Genomic DNA, 16,632 nt, shown 5'->3' on the forward strand with positions numbered 1-16,632 from the left:
AAGCTTGTGATGATCCGGTGAGATTACAGATGCATATCCTTGGAATATTATCGGCCCACAAAGTTGAGACAACGTTGTCTCTGATAGTTGCATACACAGAGTGCTTGACAATTTATGGAGCACGTTATTCTTAATGCACGTTCACACCAATTATCTCACATGCTCCTCAACTGCCCTATAAGGAGATTGAGCAAGCCTTATCCCCTCACTGCTTATCAGCTCTGCTCTTGGGGCACTTAGAACATTAAACCTTCAACTTCGTATTTTACTTATTTATGCACATATCTAATCTCCCTATCTTAAACAGAAGCCAGAGCAGGCACAGGGTCTCATGGACCTTGCTCCACCCAACCCCCATCCATACACTACTGTCCTATACACGCTCCGTCCTTAGGAATGGAAGTAAGGAAAAGGATGGGAGAGAACAAAGAGATGTGGGGAAGTATGTTATTGGTCCTTGTCTTAATTTGAATGGTATAAGGTAAACTGTCTACTATAGTAGCTACTAGCCACATCAGATTATTTAAATTTAATTAACATTATATAAAACTTAAAACTCAATTTCTGTGTTGTACTGGCCTCATTTCAAGTGCTTGATAGCCACAGGTGACTACTGCACTGCTCAACATTTCCATCATCATAGAATACTCTATTGGACAATGCTTATATAGAGGAGGGAGCATGAGCTCTGATGTCAGACAGAACCGATTCCAATCCCTCTTCTGGTTCATGCAAACCAGCTCATCACTCTAAGCCTCAGTACCCATATCTGTAAAATCAGGATTAATAATTATATCAATATCCCTTTCACAGGATTGTTGAGAAGTAAGAAAATTAGTTGTTAAGATTTTGTGAGAGTGTGTGGACAAGCAAGAGGTAGGGACAGAGAGAGAGGCAGACATCCTCCCCCCGACCACCACTGCTAAGCAGGGAGCCATAATGTGGGCTTAATCCCAGGACCCCGAGATCATGACCTAAGCCAAAGACAGACACATAAGTTACTGAACCACTCAGGTGCCCCAAAACGAATTCTGTTTTAAACCTAAATGTGAGCAGTCCCTTTGCTCCGATGCCTCCACATAATGGTTAAGATAATGGGTAGATCCAGAAACTAGTATTTATACCATGGGAAGTATCAGGGCTGAGTGGAAGAAACACAGGCAGAGGGGCAGACAGACTGAAGTCTGAATCTTAGTTCTACTTGCCAGCTATGTGATTTGAAGATGATCATTCAACCTCTCCAGGTCTCATTGTCTTTTCAGGTGGAAAAAAATCATTATCTTCAGTTACTTCAACATCTCTACAAGTTAAATACATAAATACATCAGTTCTGGGCAATAGCACATGTTCAATGATGGGAAAATTACATTATATCACCACAAAAAGCACATAGCTGAAATTATTAGTATCTAATTGCTTTAAGTATGGTCACTGTCTTTATCATTATTTTACCTACTACTAACTAGTTAGCCAAAGGTATATACCTTAAGCATAGTAGGGGGTCAAGAGGTGCTGAGAAATTGAAATAAAGTTCTCTCCACAAAGCAGCCAGAAAAGTACCAGAAAGTTATTTTTTGTTATGAAAGGCTGATCATGTCTTTGTCCTAATCAAAAATATCAACATCTTTCCTCCACATATAGAATACATTAAAATCCCCACCTTTGATGGTCTCTAGCATCTGTTGCTGACATACCCTTCTTAGTACCCATGCCCTGGCCACACCAAAGGTCCTGCTCTTGCTAAGGCATGGCAAGCTTATTCCTGCTCAAGATCTTTGTATTTGCCTTTTTCTCTGCCTGAGCTTCACTCCCCACATCCTTATAGTACATCCGGTTCTGGCTCCATAAGCCTTTACTCAAATGTTGTCTGGAGGGCTACCCCTCCTCCATGATTTGCTCCCTGTCCTGCTGCTTGATCGCTCTTTAGAGCCCTTACAAATATCCTCTCAACTGAAGATATGCCTTCCTCCCTCACTACATTCTAGCATTCGCTTTATGAATGCAGTGATGAGTAACTCAAATGTAATCTCTGTGAGGGAGAGATCTCTATCTTATTCATTACTTTTACTCTAGATTCAAAACAATGCCTAGAACTTGCTAGGTCCTCAATATATTTCAGTGAATGTTAACATTCAAACAAAATCTGAGGGCTTTGGAACTCCCCTTTCCATTTCTGATACAAAGATATCAGCTTGAGCTCAATGGCCATATTTTCAAATATATTCATACACCCATTTGTTCCCCAGATATTAAACATGTACAGCATGCTTGGTACCTAATCCAGTGCCTGCCTCTGACAAGAAGCATATGACCCTTCCTTAAGGAGTATTCTCTCCATTCCTGGATCTCCATGAGGAAGCTCAGAAACCATCTGATGTCTACAGGCTTGAGTTGAAGAAACACATAGAAACCCAGGTGAAGGAATGATTTCTTCCACTGGAAGACATCAAGAGAAATGCCTCAGTGGAGGTGAACTCTGAGCTGGGATCTAAAAGAATAGTTGGGAGTTTGAGCTCCCGTTGAATACAATATGACCTCTGAGTTGAGATGCCTGGATTTTTTATTTATTATTTATTTGTTTATTAATTTATTTTTTATTGGTGTTCAATTTGCCAACATATAGAATAACACCAAGTGCTCATCCCGTCTAGTGCCCACTTCAGTGCATGTCACCCAGTCACCCCCGCCCACCTCCCCTTCCACCACCCCTAGTTCATTTCTCAGAGTTAGGAGTCTCTCATGTTCTGTCTCCCTTTCTGATATTTCTCACTCATTTTTTTCTCCTTTCCCCTTTATTCCCTTTCACTATTTTTTATATTCCCCAAATGAATGAGACCATATGTTTGTCCTTCTCCAATTGACTTATTTCACTCAGCATAATACCCTCCAGGTCCATCCACGTTGAAGCAAATGGTGGATATTTGTCGTTTCTAATGGCTGAGTGATATTCCATTGTATACATAGACCACATCTTCTTTACCCATTTATCTTTCCATGGACACCGAGGCTCCTTCCACAGTTTGAGATGCCTGGATTTGAAAACTGTTTCTGCTACTTCCATCCACAGAACTGTCCCCAGATGTCCCATCTATAAAATGAGGACTGTAAATTAGATACCAAGTAGGAATGATATGAGAATTTAATTGGATTATCCATTAAAATTCTTAAGTTGGTGGTTGGTGTCTAGTAAATGCTCAATAGATATCAATTGGGCAGCCATTTTCTTGGGAGAACATCTGAATGCTGCATGACCATAGAAGAAAGTTAGTGCTTTCTCATAACTTGCAGCATGGAGCACCTGGGTGGAGCAATCATGGAAGGAGAGATTGGTTGAGGTCATGCCATGGAGGGCTTTGTAAGCAGAATTTGGCTTTGAAGAGAAGTGAAGAGCTCTGGAAGGAGCATAAGTTGGAACATAGCATTCTTACATGTGCAAACTGTCTAACTGCTGCACAAGGATGTGAGGAGCTGGCCAGACTGGAGGCAGGAGGAAGTAAGCTGTCACACAAGTCCAACTTAGAAATGAAGAGCATCATTAGTGGGAGGAAGAAGAGAGACCCTGAAGAAATGAAGAGGCTTGGTCACTTTGTCACTGTGGGTCCAGCAGGCCATAGGCACACTCAGAAGGATTTTATTTAATAAAAAGCCACCTTGAGTGGTATAAGCAGGATTAAGGGAACAAGTTACAACTAGAGAATGAAGGCATCACCACCCCCAGATCTGCAGAGACAAGGGAAGGTAATGATATTTACAAGAACCCAGAGAACTCAGCAGCCAAGGAAGATGGCTGATCCAATATGAGCTATACCCGGAGTCAGGAGCACAGCTGCTACAGACCATGGCCAAGCAAAGGGAGGAAGAGTAAGGAATAACATACCCAGCTCCTATCCCCTTCCACGCTTTGGTCTCATGTCAGTGCCTCTCTCTAGCCAAACCCAGCTGGAAGCTAGAGATCAGGAGAGCCTAGGTCATGTATCTGTAGATGTTAGCTGCCTTGGGTCAACAGAAGGTGAGAGAAGGGTGAAAAATGGGTCTTGAGGAGGGGTCCATTGATGAATAGTAAGTTTCACAGTTACCAATTAGATAAGGGTGGATACTAATTGGCTGTGGGGAGGGAGAGGAATTTGTCCTAACTCCTGAGGTTTCTTGCTAAAGAGACTTACCCAATAACACATCTGTGAAATGGGCATTGAGATGACTCTCCAAGCAAATCCCATTTGAGTTTTCACATACCCCTCAGTGTTTGCCCCAAGTGTCTTGATCTTCTTCTTTCCTTTCCACCCAACAAATGTTACCTATGCTTGGAGAAGTTTGCCAGAAAAGGATTTGCACTAGATTGATATAATTTCATTAGAACTACAGCTAAAAAACTGGTTTATTGCATATTTTCAAAGTCATAAACAGATAAATACAAGAATGACCTCTGGAGGCAAAAAAAAAAGTGATTGTAGCAAAAAGTACCTCACTCCTTAGCAAAACATATTCTTTTTCCATAAACACCATGGGAAGCCAAAAAGCTACATGGAAACAGTCCCAGCTACATAGCCCTGCCCCTCTCCTTCTGACACATCTAATTCCCTGTGTCTCTGACGGGTTCCAGGCCTGGATGGATCTGTGCATGCTGGAGCACCAGGCCACAGTGACGTGATGCTCTGAGTGACGCTGAGGCAGGCACACCCAAGAGAAGAGAAAACTGCCTGGGGACCAGGATACCATTATTACAGGAGTCACAGGAACTGTTGACAGCAACAGCCAGGACTTCTTTCTACAAAGTACTCCCAGGAAGCCTTCACAGGCCTGGAGAGCAGAATGGTTTTCATCATTAATTAACACACTTTTCACAATGGGGCCAGAAGTTAGACTAGCTAAGAGATACTAGGATTCATGGAGGAGACAGACTGGCAGCTATGGGCAAGCCTCAGCTTCAAACTCTGCTCTGTGGGTCACAAGGAGAAGTCTGAACTCCTTGGGAGGTCTTTCAAGACCTTCCAAGATCTGATGCTTGTTTGTCCTAACCTTTCACACAACTAAGTTACTAGCATTCTGTCCAAATATGCCCTATAGGCACTTTGGGCATCTGGGCTGCTTCATGTGCCAATCCCTCTGCCTGGAATGCCCTTTTCTTCTTTACCTAGAACTCCTACTTTTTTCATAAGACCTTTCTCTAATGACCTCCTTATTTCTCAAGAAAGGCTCTGCAGAGAAGGTAATGTCAGGCACTCCCCTATGTCTCCATAGCTCCTTGGGCTGCACTCACAAGCAGTAAACAAGTAAACTATTTGTGCCACTTCCACATCAAGCCTATGAGCTCCTAAGAGGCAGGGTTTGCATCATGGTGCTCCTCTGGGACAGACCCACTACTCACACAGGAACTCACAGCACTAAAGCTCACCATTCTCCCATTGGACAATTCTTCTCACCGGAAATTTCTATTTTTTTTTTCTGAAGTCTAGAGTTTCTGACCGGTACTAGTTTGGCTTTTATATGTAATAACAGTCCCTGCTGGTGCCATATCACAGCCATTCAGATCTTCTAAAGCAATGACAATGCCCTACTAGCCCTTCTCTCTACCATATTCTTTATTTTTGCCTGTTTGGTTTTTGTGGGGCTTTTTTCCCAAAAAACATCACTTTGGGATTCAAATAGATTTGATTTGGATATGAGTTCTGCTACAACCCAGTCCCAGTTTACTCCTCTATCAAATGGGGATAATAATGTCTATGTTGGAGGAATGTTGAGTGAATTAAATGACATATTTGATGAAGATCCTGGCAGATAGCATGTCCTCAAATACTGCTGAATGAGTGAACTGGGGCTCTGTGTCACATAAAGGGAGTAACATTCTCTACATCTAAATCTCTTATATTAAAAGTCAACAAATAGTATATCTATGCCAGATACTTGCTAGAATCTTAGGATAGAGCAATGAACAATAAGGCATGTATGATCCATGGTTCCTAGGAATGTCATTGGACAAATAATTTCAAAACATACATGTAGTAAATAGTATGAGGGTGAACTTGCAGATCACTCAGCTGAGTTCACCTAAGCAGGTCATCGAAGGACTCCTTGTGGAAGAGGCTCTACATTAGCAAATAGAATACTTAGACAACTTATAATTAAAATTCTTTGCTTCCCATCCTGTTATCGTTTGTATAGTTCTCTTGGGAACATTATGGAGAAAATGATATAGATTGGCCAGACAAGAATATTAAACCCTGGGATCCCTGGGTGGCTCAGTGGTTTAGCACCTGCCTTCATCCCAGGATCGAGTCCCATGTCGGGCTCCCTGCATGGAGCCTGCTTCTCCCTCTGCCTGCGTCTCTGCCTTTCTCTCTCTGTCTCTCATGAATAAATAATTTTTTTAAAAAAGAATTCTTTCTTAAAAAATATTAAACCGTGAATGTACTATTATCAAAACTGGACAACTAAAAGGCCTCACTTCTAAGTACTGTACTGACTGGTAAATATGATGGTAAACACACTAACCGGTGAATACATGAAGTCAGTGGTTCTCAAATGACAATAGATATATTGCATATGTTGCATACTTTTCACAGGTTTGATGCCAATTTTTTATCAGTGCATAAAATTTGTGTATAACTGAAATTATATATTATGTCTGTAATATTTCTCATCTGAAAGATTAAGCTGAGGATACCATGTGTACTTGGTGCTCGGTAGAGTGAAACTTGTTTGCACTATCACTATTTCTATTCAGTATTATACTAGAGGTGTTAGCCAGTGTAGTAAGTTGAGAGGGAAAAGAGCACAGGAATGGGAAAGGAATTTATTCCTTAAGACTGATATTATGCACAGATGATATTAATGGTATATGTTGAAAATCTAAAACAATCTTGGACAAATTGTTAGAATTAACATGTGAATTGAGTAAGACCACTAAATTCACATGGTCAATATATAATTTAAAAATGAACTTTAAAAACATAATTGCTCTAAGAAATGTCAAAGACATTCTAACAAAAATTGTATTTTTCTATATACAAGTTTTTCAAATCATTACTGAGAGAAATCAGAGGACACTTGCTGAAATTAAAGGACATACCATGTTCATGGATTGGAGGACTCAATATTGTAATTTTGTCAGTTCTATCAAACCTGATCTATACATTCAGCATAATCCTGATTAAAATCCCAGCAATTTTTTTTCCAAAATGTCTTCGTTTGGATCACTTTAAAGTAGATCCTGAGATGAGGATTCACATGCAAGTGATTTATTAGAGAAATGTTCTCAGAAGGAACTGATTGGGAAGTAGAGAAGTAGAACATGGAAAGGGAAGAAAGTGAGCAAAAATCTGGCCTTGGCATGATCCCACAGGGAAATTAGGGAATGTGACTGACACCTGAAATCTTTCCCACTTCAATGCACATAAGTTGGGCTTTCATATTTCTGCAACAGTTAGTCATTGCTAAGATCTATGGAGTACCTAAACTCCCTGGCATTTACAGCTCTCTATACATTTGGGCAAAGTGGTTCCTGTAGCTTTCAGGGCATCCTTCAAAGAGAATTACAGGTACAGGCTGCAGGAAATAAAACCTACAGGAGCTAGGAGAGAAGGGCAGATATGAAGAGCAAAGGATTCCTGAGGGGCTTGGGGTTGAGAGTGGAAGATTCTTACTGTATGGAAATCAATAAGCTGATTGTAAAATTTATATGGAAAGGTAAAGAGCCAAGCCAAACAAAGATAATCTGGAAAAAGAAGAGTAAAGTTGAAGTACTTAAACTACCAGATTTCAAGACTTGCTATAAATTTACATTAAGTCAAGTGTGGTATTGATCCAAGTATAGACAACCAGTGGAACAGATACAGAAACAGACGCATACATACACAGTCAATTCATATCACTGCAGTACAGTGAAAAAAAAAGTGATGTTTTTAATAATTGGTGCTGAGTTAATTGGATATTAATACGGAATTAAACCTTGAACTTTAATATACACAAAATTTGGTTCTAGATGGATTATAGACCTACTGTGATGGGTCAAGAAAATAAAACCTCTAGAAGATAACAGAAAAGCATATCTTCATAACCTTGGGGTAGGCAAGTATTTCTTAAGTAGAATACAAAATACACTAACCATCAAGGAAGAGAGTCATGCATTTGACTTTATTAATATTAAAAACTACAGCTTATCCTGAGGAAAGACAACAGAGTAGGAAAAGGTATTTATACTACACATAGCCAATAGAAAATTCATAATCAAAAAATATAAAGAACTATAAATTATTAATAAGAGAAAATTTTTTGTAGATAGACAAAAGACTCGCAGAAGCATTTCACAAGAGGCTATTCAAATGACCAGTAAGCACATGATCAAATCAGAGAAATGTAAATTAAACCACAATTAGATGCCACTATGTATCCACAGGGATTTCTAAATGGAACAAGAAAAAGAACTCTGACAAAACCCTAACATTTCTAATAGTGTTCAGCACCTGGAACTTTTATGCCCTATTGGTAGTAGTGTAAACTGCCTCAACTTTGAAAATTGGGAGAATCTACTAAGACTGAAAAAAAAAAAAACCACACACACACAGTCCATGACCAAGTAATTCAACACCTAAGACACACACGTAACAAAAGTTTTATTAATTTGCCCAACAAAAGGCATGCCTAAGGAATGTTATAACAACCTCACTCATAGTAGCCAGAAACTAAAATTTATTTATATACTGAAATGACCCAAGTGCCAATATATACACAATGTAGACAATAAAGCAATGAGAAATATCAAACTGATACACATGAGATGCATCAATCTCATGGCATAATAAGTGAAGAAAAACGCAAGTGAATAAAAACTTTCATTTTTTATGAATTATGAAATGCAAAATGAATCGATGGTAATAAAAATTATAATAGCTGTCACATGTATAGACTGTATTGACTGGGAGGTGATATAAGGGAACCCCATGAGGTGCTGGGAGGAATTTTATCTAAGTAGTAAAAATTCACTAAAACATAAGTTTAATACATGCTGTCTATTGTATGTGAAGTCGTATTTCATTAAAAAACAAAAACCAGAGCTCTAAAAAAAAAAATTAAAAAAAAAACCAAAGTGCCACAAGTTTATTTTTTTAATAAATTAATTTTTTATTGGTGTTCAATTTACCAACATACAGAATAACACCCGGTGCTCATCCCGTCAAGTGTCCCCCTCAGTGCCCGTCACCCATTCACCCCCACCCCCCGCCCTCCTCCCCTTCCTCCACCCCTAGCTCATTTCCCAGAGTTAGGAGTCTTTATGTTCTGTCTCCCTTTCTGATATTGCCCACAAATTTCTTCTCCCTTCCCTTATATTCCCTTTCACTATTATTTATATTCCCCAAATGAAGGAGAACATACACTGTTTGTCCTTCTCCGATTGACTTACTTCACTCATCATAATACCCTCCAGTTCCATCCACGTTGAAGCAAATGGTGGGTATTGTGCCATAAGTTTATTGTGGACATTTAAGAAAGTATGGAAACACACAATGAGATATCCCAGTGTTAATATTTTTTTAATTACAAAAATGACATAGATTGTAAATGCTGTTTTGTAGTTAATAAACAAGGTTCCTGTAAACAAAATGTCATGATCATTTTTCTTCAATAGATTTTTTTACTGCAACATAAAAAATATTTTCTTATGTAGACAGTAAGAATATAACATGACTCTAAGCTAGAGAACTTTGCCTCATGCCCAAACACATAAGAATTAATAGTAGGACAGAGGAAAAGACATTTCTGAAGGGGTGGATGGCCTGGCATAACCACATAAACATGCAACAACTGTTCACACAGTTTATGAGGGCTTCTCAACCTGTTTGTCATACTCTTTCAAATACTGAAATTTTTGCAGGCAATATTAAAGAAGTATTAACAGCAAATTCATTCTGCCTTAGATTTTTTCCTAATTAACACCAATAAAATGTGGAATTATTTTTTAAAACTTGACAACTCTGAAGAGAAAAAAAAAACTAGGATAAGACTTTGGTGAGGAAAAAGTTTAGGGAATCCTTGAACTAAATCATCACCAGGAATGCATCTCCCCACTGGTGCCGCTACATATACTCCAATGTTTGTCACCAGCTATGAAGCATGGTATACATTAATTGGTATAAGCATTAATGAAAAAACAGGGATTGTAGCTGGTTTATGCATTTTTGTAAATTAAAGCAGATTCAAATTTCTATAATATTTTCTCTCATTTATATACTAAGATGCTAACTTGTGTGGGAACAACAGAAAGTTTCATGAAGTTTACAGGGAATTGAACACCATTCTGGATGTGCCTGTAGTGTATATTTATATTAGAATCACCTGTTTCAGATGTCTTATTTCAAAGCCTTTTTCTTTATTTACAACTTTATTCTGAATCATTTCAAGCCTCATTTTTGTTATCCATTAGAAAGGTATAATAAGTCTCACCTTGAGGTGCCTGGCTGGCTCAGTCACTGGAGCATGTGACTCTTGATCTTGGGGTTGTGAGTTTGAACCCCAGGTTGGGGGTACAGCTTACTTAAAAATAAAATCTTAAAAATATACTAATTCTCACCTAACTTGTATGTTGCTGTGAAGATAAAAAATAAAACCTGTTCGGTATGTATTATGTGCTAAATGCTATATCAGGAACTTCCCATGCATCGGGTATTTTCTGGAACCAACTTTTTAAAGATTGTATTTATTTTAGAGAGAAAGCAAGCAAGTTGGGGGTGAGAGGTAGAGGGAAGAGACAGAGGAAGAGAGAGAATCCCAAACAGGCTCCATGCCCAGTGTAGAGCTGGACGTGGGGCTCCATCTCACAACCTGGAGATCATGACATGAGCCAAAATCAAGAGTCAAATGCTCAACCAACTGAGCCACCCAGGTGCTCCATGGATCTGACATTCTGAAAATAAAATGCGAGTCCATTTCTTCAGCTGAGCAATAGCCCATGTCAAATTCAATCCATGATTGTATGAAAACTTGATTTTTATTCATGGAAAGAAGCATACATCATTAGGCTTTGACCCAAATTCAATTTGTTGGGATGAGTATTGACAGACTAATAAACCAACAAGCTTTTGAGTAGCAAGAAAGGGAAACACAGTACTTCATTCTCAGAAGAGTTGAGATTTAGTGACCCAAATACTAGTAAGAAATAATTGTTCTGGGGTTAATTTTTTAAGTAAACATAGAGCCTTACAGCCCTACTCTCTATCCTCCTCTACTTCCCCACCTGAGGAAAAAGAAAAAAAAACGAGAGAGAAAGAAATTATGTCATCTTTAACCAGAATGAAAACTCCAAACACCCAGCTGTTTTGTCAGTTTTATTTGTGTTCTAATTTTAAAACTTAGAAGTCTGCCTGAGACACAGTGGCCACACCCTAAAAATTCATTGACTAATTGCACGAATGAATGAATGAATGAATGAATGAATGAATGATGGGGGAAGGGTTTAGAGCTATCATGCCTATATAGAGTTGTAGAGACCATTAGCCTCTGTTCATCTACTTCCTATCACTTAAGCAGATGTGTCCCTGGCTTCAGGGGAGAGTTTCTGCTTGACCAGCCCATGTTAACACTAATCGACAATTATTACAGCCCAATAGCCCCTGTACCAATCAGTGTCCTGGTAAGAAACAGAACACTCAACATGTTTAACTGAAGAAAACTTAAAGAAGAGATTATTTACAGAGGTGAGGACAGCATTAAGGGACATATGCAGTGGGGCACCTGGGTGGCTCAGTGACTGAGTGTCTGTCTTTGGCTCAGGTCATGATCCTGGGGTCCTGGGATCAAGTCCCACATCAGGCTTCCTGCTTTTCCCTCTGCCTATGTCTCTGCCTCTGTGTGTGTGTGTGTGTCTCTCATGAATAAATAAATAACATCTTTTTTAAAAAGGGGGGGGGGCATACCCAGAGTCTAGGGATTGCAAAAAGCTACTGCTACTCCAGTAGCTGAAAGGGGAAAAAAAAGGGACCAGCTGGATCAGAGCCCAGTGAGACTGGGAGATGAAGGAGAGGGGCTGCCCAACAGGTGCTACCCTAACCATGGCAAAGCAGGGAGGGAGTAGATAAACTAAGTACCCACCCTCTCTTTTCTTCATTCTACTATCCTGTCAGCACTTAGCGGCCAAACTCAACTGAAAAACAGCAAAGAGCCAGGGTGATACGTTCTATAGAGGTCAAACTCTGGGCATTAGAGTCAGTCAGAGAGGAGTAGAGAATAGATCTGGAGGACAAATAGGGAATAACCAGTACAGTCGTCTTCATACATGTTCCACCACAATGAGGAAAGCTCTGAGACTTTGACAGCCCAAATATTCACTGGTCCCTTGGTTCTGTCTTCCATCATTAACTGTTTGCTCCCAGTTTTAATCTTCTCTCTCCAACTACATTCAGTGGTCTGGGGTCTTCTTCATCATGGATGATTATACAATGAAAAGCACCAGTTAAATATTGGCTAAAGAGTAATCACATAGTAGGGAGCACTCAGTATGGGGGCATTTGCATGATGCCATGCGTTGGACTCAACCCTAGATAGAAACTGCAATTGCAAATGCAGCAGAGATTATCTCTTCCCTCAAAGCACATACAGTCATGGAGTGGGAGTATACAGAAAGTAAAAATTAAATTAAAAAAGAAAGCTAATGATAATGCAACAATGAAGAGGACAGTTTATTGAGAAGGAATAAATGAAAGCATGAAATGCCTTCCTGTTGGAAAAGGAAACTTACATTATTATATTTTTTTCCCCAGAGTTTAATCACCTTTTGAGTTTTATTATTCCACACACACACACACACACACACACAAAATTGGTGTTGATTTTGGGTAACCAAAACAATAGTAAGTAGAAGGAATTTCTGGGCACAAGAAATAGAAGTTTTGGAATTAGATAGACTAGGAACCAAATCTTAGGCCTAGCACTTTGAAGTCTGAAACTACTGGAATCTCATTTCTAATTGGTGATAGTGATACTTCGGTTGCAGGGTGGCTGAGAAGATGAAATCATTTGACTTTCTGACAAAACCTGGGCACTGGGCTAAGAATTTGGGATGTTGTGGTTTCTAGTCAAAATATTCAACCTGTATATATTAAGGACGAAGGGAAGGAAGGAGGTCTCTAATATAGGTAAAATCTCTATTTCCCTATGATTATAATTAAGGCCACCTTAGGAATAAAATACTATGGTAACACTGTCTATATGATTCCAAATTGCGCTCTTAATTTTCTACTCCAAAGGAAAAAGCGTATGATTGCACATCAAAAAATGTCTGCCCAGTGGTTGAAGTTTAGATTGGAGTTAATTTCAAGGTTGATTGGAATGTCAGAGTTAATGATTTTGTCTGCGAAAACTTGGAATTCGTGATTATCCTTAAAGACTGTAAACAGTGTTGAAAAGAGGCTATTTGTCCTCAACTTGTTTTTTCTCAGAATTGTCTCCCCCACCATGATCTTTCTGCAATAACCTCAACTGTCTGCAATAGTAGTTAAAATTATGGTGCCTGACCCTCTCTTGAATTTATAAACCAGTCAGTCTGTTATTAGTGTTGTTATTAAGTCTCTAAGATTGTTTAATCAAAAAGTGACCTGATTCCCTCCCCATAGTATCTGGAGAGATACAGAGCTAAGACTAAATAAGAGGCAGAAAAAAATGCACATAAGTTAAATAATTTGGGTTGGAAACTAGATAATAAAATGCATGCATCAAAAAGAAAAGTGAAAGAAGCAAAGTTCTTTAAAGAATGAGAGAGTAGTTGTCAGTAGCAAACCAGGACAGGGAGAAGAGAAGGGAGGCGAAGGAGCCTAGAGAGAAAGAGAACAGGGAGGAAGAGGAGGAAGGAGGAAAAGACAAGAAAAGGAAAAAAAAGCAAGCCTCAATCCAATCTTGCAAAAGTTCACAATAACACTAGAGTTCGTGAGAAGAATGGGCTTTCTCCCCTACTGTGGCATCCAGTGTCATCAGATATTTAAAAGACTCCACCATCCAGGGATTATTTATGGACTCCAAGACTGTAAATCTTTTCTGTATGACCTTGGAGCATGGCTTGTGTCCTTTGGGACATGTTATATGATACCTCTAAGCCTCCGTTCCAGCCCATTCCCCATCCTTGATGCCTTTCTCTCCACAGTCTTTCAGTCTTCTCACATTAACATGGAATTCCACTCTGGCAGAGCTAGAGGGCTCTTGGAGGTCATTTAGTTCAGCTCCCCCATTCTAAAGAGAAACGAGTCCAGAGAAGAAGAGGAGCTACGTGTTCAAAAAACCAAGACTGGAAAAAAAAACATCCAACACTTCTTCTAGTCCAGGGTACCTTCAAAAGATGAATTCTTAAATGGGGTTGCAATTGGGATAAGGGAATCAGGAAATACCTACATACCTCTCCCCCCAGTTTCTTAACTACTGTTTCCTGTACTCAGGGATTCCTTTGATAGGAAACAAAGCTCTTCACTCTTCAGGAAGAAGGAAGAATGCTGTGACTGACATTTATTGAACACCTTCTATGTGCCAGGCACCGTGCCACATGCCTCCCATCCACGGTCCCATTTAATCTTCACAATAATCCCATAACCGAAGTTCTATTAGTCCCACTTTCCTTCTCTGAGTTCAGTTACCTCAGCTGTAAGATGACCTTCCTAAGGTCACAGAGGGTAAGTTCCCAAAACAGGGTCCAACTGTAGGTTTGTCTTTCAAATAACAATGGTGCTTCATTGGGGGTGGGGGTGGATTTTGGAATCAAACTGTATTGGGTAACAAGGCACATGAGGAGAGAGGGTAGAGTGCTGTGCAAGGGAGACGCACCACCTCTCCACCTTCCACTGGCAAGGGGGCCAAGATGAGATTCAGCTATGTATCCAGGATGAAGAAAGGAGACTGAATCATTGGTGAGCACCGGTGTTCTCTGCCATGGTACGCTGCCTTAAAAAGGCAAACAACTCTCTCATTATCGTCTGATGAGATTACCCCCAATAACCATATGAGTTCAGCAATCTCAGGATGAGGCTCCAAAAGGAGGATGGTATTCAGTCAAGATCACAAAGGCATAAGCTGCAGAGGCAGAAAATCTCAGGTCAGGCTCCAGCTGTAAATCCAAATGTCTTCCCTCTACACTGCCTGTAGATCTCAGCTGATCCTCAGGCTGACAAAGACCCAGATCACATTGGCCCCTCCTTACCCAGCAGAGCATCTGCAAGGAGTTTCTCAACCCTGAACTGTGATTATAATTGCACTGAATGAGACACTCCACTCCTCCATTTGCTTCCATCAGAATCACCACGTAAATGTAGCCAAAGAAGGAAGAGCTTGGGCTTCTCTGTCTGAATTCTCAGAATCAGTGAGTCAAATTGCCTGGCCTGGGAAGTCTCAGGGAAAGTATGTTGGCACAGCCTCCATGAGGGAAATTGGGTATTCTGACTTTCACTCAGAACTCTCCAAGCATGCAAGAGCACTGAGGCCCTCTGGTTTCTGCCTGTGAGATAATTGGACATTTCTCCCCCACCATCTCCCCATACAGGATAATAGTTTACAGATTGGGAAATTAAACAGAATCTTCAAATGCAGAGGGTAGGTTTGTTTCAGTATATGGTAGAAATAATAGAATCGAGAATTTTTAAAAAGAAAACACAGATCAATAGGACACTGATAGAAACCAAACCAGGATCAAAATATGTGGGGTTTGGGGCCTTCCTTTGATGTTCTTGGTCTGGGGAGAGGATAGTCCCATCCTCTCTCTGAATCTTGACCTCCTCTTCCTTGAAACCAAATGGGTTACTTGAGTGATTCTGGGTCAGGGTAGCTCTACCCCTAAAGGGCATTTGTGAAAGTATAGAGACATTTTGTGATTGTCACAGCAACTGAGGACACAATTGATATTTAGCAGGCAGAGGCCTGCAAGATGTGGGATAGTCTCACCAATAAAGGACTGCTGCTCCCATAACACCAGTAGTGTCGTTGAAAATTTTTTGATAATCTCTTGTGGCTAGAATCAAAGATTTTTAATGAAAAATTGGCCTAATTTTCTGCTTTGGTAGCTAGGAAACTCCGAGAAAACTGGAGAAGCCTCAGTCACAGTTCTCTGTAGCCTAAGTCCTTGGTATTATTATGATACTTTCTATTTATTCTTCCCTTGTCCTCCCTACATACACATAAACACACACCAATGTTGTACTTCTTGAACTTTCACCATCACCTTAGTGATCAAATTTTAAATGAATCTTTTCTATTCTTTCCTTTTTTAATGGATTTGAATTTTATTATCACATGGTTTCATTGTGAGCTATTTGTCTACGCTTCCCCTACTAGACTAAGCTCCTCAATGGCAGGGAAGTGTCTTGCTCATATTCGTTCATTCATTTGATAATTCAAATGATACTTATAATAGCTAATATACATTGAGCACTTACTATGTACCAGCAACAGTACCATGAGCTTTTACATGTCTTGAGTCAGTTAACCCTTAGGTACTCGTATTACCCCCATTTTATGGATGAGAAGATTGAGGCTAAAGGAGGCTAAATGACTGGCATGCAGTCACACAAGCAGGTATCATATTAGGGATTGCAAATCTGAGACAGAAAACAGTTCCTGCATTCAAGGAGCTAGCGTTCTGACAGGCAAATGAACCAATACGGACAGCAC

At 39.8% G+C, this 16,632-nt stretch overlaps 1 long non-coding RNA gene across 1 annotated transcript in view; it reads right to left on the reverse strand.

Annotated features, from left to right (window-relative positions):
• Positions 1 to 4,340: 4,340 nt before the first annotated feature.
• Positions 4,341 to 16,632, reverse strand: part of LOC140594756 (uncharacterized) — a 102,761-nt gene continuing 90,469 nt past the window's right edge. The window contains exon 3 of the long non-coding RNA XR_011995996.1: positions 4,341 to 4,797. This is a non-coding gene — a long non-coding RNA (uncharacterized lncRNA). The remainder of the gene's footprint in view (positions 4,798 to 16,632) is intronic.

The sequence above is a fragment of the Vulpes vulpes genome, chromosome 12, assembly GCF_048418805.1.
Source record: "Vulpes vulpes isolate BD-2025 chromosome 12, VulVul3, whole genome shotgun sequence".
Classification (NCBI taxonomy): Eukaryota; Metazoa; Chordata; class Mammalia; order Carnivora; family Canidae; genus Vulpes; species Vulpes vulpes.